Here is a 6,235-nt window from a genome sequence, read left to right as displayed (position 1 = left end):
AGGTTAAATGATTGGTTGGTTGGTTGGTTGGTTGGTTGGATGGATGGTTGGCAGGTTAAATGATTGGTTGGTTGGTTGGTTGGTTAGCTGGTTTGCATACAAAAGATTATCTTGAATGAAAAAAACAAAGATTTTTTTCCAGTCAGGTGACTGCAGTTGCCATGAAACACTGAAATCAAACACCCAGCTGCTTTGTAAAGCAAAATTAATTATTAATTCAGCTTCAGCTGCACGTTGACTACAGCATGACAATCATTCAGGCTGCCTGCTGTCTTTTAACATAGAAAAATATAATTCAAAACAATGTCGTCTTTCCTGGAGCACGGGTGTATCAGGACTGCAGCAGTGGAGAAGGTAGTGGCACCAATCGCATGTCATCTGTGTCASTTGGTGCTGCTGTGCGACAGCGCAGAGGAACCAGAACTTTTCGGCCAACTGGAGCTGGAGGCTCAGGTTGTAGCTAAAGCCACTGAGACCATGGCAGCAGTGGTCTCCAGGTATTTATWTAATATATTGTATAACATATGCTAAAGTCCATAATAGTTTGAATTTTACAAGAACCTTTTGCTACATATCTTTATTTTTGCTTTTAGGCAAATAAGTGAGACTGAGGATGAAGTTTTGCACGTGGAGATGTCGTCTCTGCTTGAGTCGTTCAGCGTGTCAGGGCAGCATGTGCTGCTGGCAGCTCAGAAACTCACCATCCAGCCCAGTTTACCCYAGCACAGAGAGGAGCTCATCTCTGCCACACAGAACGTCTTCCTGGGTGTAGTCAAAGTACACTTTTATTTCTCTCTCTCTCGCTCGTGTGAAAAAAGATGACTGACATAAGAAAATTCTCCACATTTTTTTGTATTATTTCTTCAAACAGAAGTCAGAATGAAAGGAATGCTATGGACCAACATCCAACAGTTTGAACAGCTGAATCTGTATTTTATTTCGTCAGAAGTTCCCATTAATGGGAATAAAAGTCTTTGCAGGATTCACCAGAAACAGCTGGGTTAGTTTTAAAACAAAACAATTCTCAATCATTTACGAAATTTAACCTCCAGTGCTGTCATACGTAATGTAATTTGTTACCAGATTCAGAACACAAGTAGAAATTGAATAAATCTGTAATAACAGCCATAATTTACAGAGTAACATCTAACCTCTAGGCTGGTGGGTCTTTGGGTTTAATCATAAAAGTAGAAATGGGTCTGGGGTTTACTGGATTAGTTTAGCTGGTTTTATCTTAAGTAATTAAATTGAGTTYACTCCAAAAGTTCAATCCYTTTTAGATGTACATCGTTTGAGAGTTTCATTAAAATATGTCGATTGGTTCGTGAGATATTTTGCTAYTGTTACAGACAAATTAACAAAGAGACATAACAAAAACAATACATTTGGTATCAGGCTATAATGAACGTCTGAGTCACATTTATTCACTATCAAATATTGGTTGAAATAATTCAGTCTGGTCTCTCTACTCTCAGGTTCTTTCAGTGGATGACAACGCCGTTGTAAGAAGAGTTGTAGCTGCCGCTGACCGAGTTTCGGAGTGCCTYACTGCACTTGGCTCTTCCACGGAAATCAAAACTCTTCTCAAATCCTTCCAGGTGTTTTCCGAAGCTCTGCTTGTCCTCAACAGGCTCACAGTGGACAGAGCAAAATCCCTACYGGATCCCAGACAAACACAGCAGCTCCTGGACTCCTTGGAAACACTGAGGAAGTGCATCTCCATGCTGCACACGGCCATGTGCACCACCATCAAACACCCGACCAGTGAGCAGGCCCAGGCAGCCAAGAGGTACATTCTCAACAAGGTGCAAAGCACCYTAGGAGATATCACTGCAACTCTCAGACGTGAGGGCAGCAGTGGACCGATGGAACCACACGGGTATTATACTGGGAGGCAAAACAGTTTGCTGCAACAACTTAGCAGTTACTCMGTCTCCTCATTTCAAGATGGTGGCTTTGACAGCTTGGTGAGAGACATTGTGTTCCACTGCATGGTCGTAGCAAACTCTTCAAGAAGAGAGACTCAGCAGAGAATAGTGAGCTCCTGCCGTCTCACCCTGCAGTTCTGGTCTGACATCAAATGGATTTTAAAATCCTCTGAGGACCCTGKTGATTTAGCACAATGCTTTGAGAAGACCTGCGCTTTGATGGTCCAACAACTACAAATGCTTAACAAAGCATTGATGTCTGCACTTCTTTATCAAGTTCTGGACACATTTCTCATGGCGTCTTTGACAGTCGCTGAACTTTTAAARGTGACAAAACGGATCTTGGTTGCAGATTCTGCTACGGCTTTGGATATGAACTTTATTCAGCCAGTAGTCGAAGATTTCATATRGTCCACCGACAGGATAATCCAAGTGGCAAACTTCATCTCAGCAGTCGCTGTGGATGCAAAGAGTTTGGAGAATGTGGAGAACTCACAAGCGTGCCTCAGACGGRTACGAGCTCAGCTCACAACCCTTTCCCTGGAGTTGGAAGATAACTTGATGCAAACAGCTGAAACACTTCATGGTTTGTGTCAGAAATGGAAGGAAGAGATGAATCAGCTACAGGAGGCCATCAGTGAGGTTTTGGATGTGAGGGAGTTCACAAGTCTTGCGATTAATGAGATGATCAATGACCAACATGGGTGCGATGAGGCATACAGAGAGCAGAGCTACAAACTGTTTAATGATCACACAACGCAATTAACTTCCCGCATGAAGCTGGTGATTCGGTTGGTGAGGAGGCATTTAGAGCGAAGCGATAACCCGATCTACAGGAACGGCCTGATGGTTCTGCTGAAGCAGGCCCAGTTGTCTCAAACCAAAGTGACTGAGTCCATTAGAGACATGCTTTGTGGTTCCACACTAAACGTGGAGATGTATTCTACATTTACAGGCAGGGTTTCCACAGTTATTCAGCATTTTAAGGTGCTCAGAGAGGGACTGGATGGCCACCAGCACCCACACCTCCTGAGCCCTCTGCGAGAGGGGGCGAGGGGACCTGAAACCTCGGTTTCATGCACAGCAGCTGAGGACACTGTTGAGACGAGCACGGATCATGTGGCAAGAGATTCAAGCTCTTCTTTTTTGGACGTGCTCAGAGGAAATACTCCAACAAAACCTGAAGAGGAGTGCCCACTGAAAGAAACCATAGAAGCAGAACAGGCTCATAAAGATGACAGCAGTGATTTAAAGATGCCAGCTGTCCAGGATGAGCCCGAACTGATCCTCAAGCCCGTTGCTTTCGACCTTTTACCCCTGATGTATGAAGTTGTGACTGTGACTAAAGAAAAAAATGTGTCCATGCTCAACCAGGTCTGTACCGGGGTTCTTGAACTATCAAACTGCTACGCCCAGGCTACGAAGGAAGGTTTAGCCGTTGTCGACGCTGTTGACTGTCAGACGTTGGAAAGCTTCAGAGCCGAGCTGGTGTCACTGACCCCGCWGCTTGTCCAAACAGCGCAGGAGATGGCGATGAGTGCAGCAATGAGCACTGAAAGCATCTACAAACTCAGTACACAGTTTTCTGACCTCATCAGCAACATTCAGAAAGTTTTACTGCCGGTAGCTGGAACGTGGTACCATGCTGCTTATGGTGAACTGCAAGGAAATCTGCACGCAATGGAGCCCAGTGTTGTGCAAAACCTCAACGAAGTGACGACTTTAGGTGCTCATGTTGTCCAGTTCTTGACATCGTCCGATTTAAACTTGCAATCCGACGGTCAGGAAACGATCAGTGTCTTGCACAGCAAGCTCAACAAAGCCCAGAACAACACAAGGCGTCTCATCGAGTGTTCCTCCTCGTTGGGGCGACAGGTAGACCAGCTCCAGGGACTCTGCATCCTCTGGGGTCTCTCTGTTCAGATTGTATTAAATTCTCTGGATAGGATTTTGGGCGCATCGACTGCAACAGTGTACCGGTTGAATCCTCAGAAACAGATGTCGGCACTGTCAGAGAACTCACTCCGAATCCAAGAGGCTGCGAGGCTCACCAGCTTCAACTGCAAAAGTGCTTACAAATCCAAACAGCTGGCAGGTGAGCAGGACGAGCTCAAAACACTGACTGAAGCGTATCTTAAAGCTGCCGAGGAACTCCACGCCATGCCGAGTGTGATGCAGCTCGCAAGATCAGAGTTCCTTCAGAGGCAGCTTTTGATTAAAATTAGAGTTCTTTCTAGTCAGCTAAGCAAAGCCAATAAGGACTACGATGCTGCTTTGCAGAATGTTGTCAGCCTTGCTTATTTCGCCGCTGAACATTTCAGGCATTCTGACGCGAAAGATGCGGAGCAAAAATTCGAACGTGCGTCCCAAACACTCGCTGAAAATATCAAAACTGCATCCGTAAGTGTGGACAAATGTTTGAGCTACGTTCGTGACCCACGCGCCCGCACTAACCTGAGGTCCATCAACGACCACCTGTCCTTTCAGATTTCAGATATCATCAGCAGGGCCAGGCTGGTTGTGGAGACTCACTTCATTTGTGACACGCTCAGTTTGGACGTGTTGATACAGTGCTGGGCTGCTAAAGCTCACTATGTGGTGGAGGAGATCCTGAAGCAAGATGAGATTCACCAGTGGGTTAAAGAGAGCATCAAAGCTGGTTTACAAGGCAGAACACCGGAGAACATTGACAAAACGTTGGATATGGTCTCACCTAACGTGGAAGAAGTGGAACGTCCAGATGCAAAACTTGCACTGCAGAGAGGCAACACAGAGACCACAGATGACGCAGAAACCAAAGTCATGACGGCAGCTGTGGCAAAGCATGAACCTAAAACCTTGAAAAGAGATGTAAGTACACATAGGCATTATAGGCAAATGCTAAAGGGGTGCCACAAATGGGGGACAAAAAACATTCTACAACTTTTCATCAGATTTAGTCTGCAGAATAATCACTGATTACTCAAGTTTATGAAGGTAACTTGTTCTACGGATTTTTCAGCCATGCACGATATATCGGCATTAATATCGTATCGGTCCGATAAGTAAAACTGGGCCGATATTAACATACAATATCGATTTCCCATGTTTTAGCTTTGTGTTTCTGTTTTGGGAGGGGAAATGGTTGGTTGAGTGGTGTTAGTTTGATCGTGATAGTGACACTGCGCTGCCAGGAATAACTTAAGTAGAGAGCCATGTCAGCAGTCTGGACATTTTTTTTTACGGTACTGAAGAAGATAAAAGTGTATTTGTGCATATATGTATACAAATAATTTGTGTGTTTGTGTAATATCTGTAAAAATTGATGTCGGCTGAAATTTTCATATCGGTGCATCCTTAGTGCAGAGGATATTTCGTTGTTTTATTAATCCAAGAATTTAGTCGATTGCTCTTCAAATGGATGGAAAATGCATTGTTTGAGGTAGATTTATTTATAAAATTTTCCAGGGGAGTAAATCCTTGAACTCCCATTAGAAATGCTTAACTCCACAGCTGCTCGTTAACATAAACAGGTGTTCCTCATTGCTGTCATCAGATGTTGGCAGGTATGAGGTAGACTTCTTCTCTTCTGTTTCAAATGAGTTGTATTTTTAACTATTTTAATTAGACAAACTGGTTTCTAAAGATAAAATACACATTAAAGACAAAACTATTTAATTTGTTATGTGAATGAACGCAAATTGGTAATGATATTTAAATACCTGCACAAGGGGTGCCACCTGAAATGTTGCCTAGGACGCCAAATTGGCTAGAACCAGCTCTGACAAGAATTTACATTTGCCATGGTAAATCATGCTTTGACTTTTCCCTACAGGATATAGCTGATGTGTACAAAGAAGCCTCCTCACTGACCTACACCTCGCTTTTTCTGAAAAAGAAGAGCGACACCTGGGACCCCAAAGACAACAAAATAGTCCAGGTGACCAGGAGGATGGCTGATGCAATTTGTCACATGACACAGTATTTGAAGAAGAAAGGCCCAATACTGGTAATGACCACAAGAGGTCACTTCTCTGCTTTCATCTTTATCCTAGCAGCACCGCTCATTAATTTAATCTTTATTAATTTTAGAATAAAGAAGCATTTGTTACCGCAGCTAAAGATGTTATCTCAAACTGCCAGTGGGTCACTCAGTTCCTCAGAGTTATTGCCAACCACAGCCTGGATAAACAGTGTACGGTTGAACTCTCCCTCATCATTGAGCAGATTCTAACCATCACTAATCAGCTCAACATCATCTCCAGGTCCAGTTACCATTAAACCACACAATGAATGTTAGTAAAAAATACATACATATGTGTGTGTGT

Source organism: Austrofundulus limnaeus, unplaced genomic scaffold, assembly GCF_001266775.1.
Source record: "Austrofundulus limnaeus strain Quisiro unplaced genomic scaffold, Austrofundulus_limnaeus-1.0 Scaffold0, whole genome shotgun sequence".
Lineage (NCBI taxonomy): Eukaryota > Metazoa > Chordata > Actinopteri > Cyprinodontiformes > Rivulidae > Austrofundulus > Austrofundulus limnaeus.
This window is presented reverse-complemented; position numbering follows the sequence as displayed.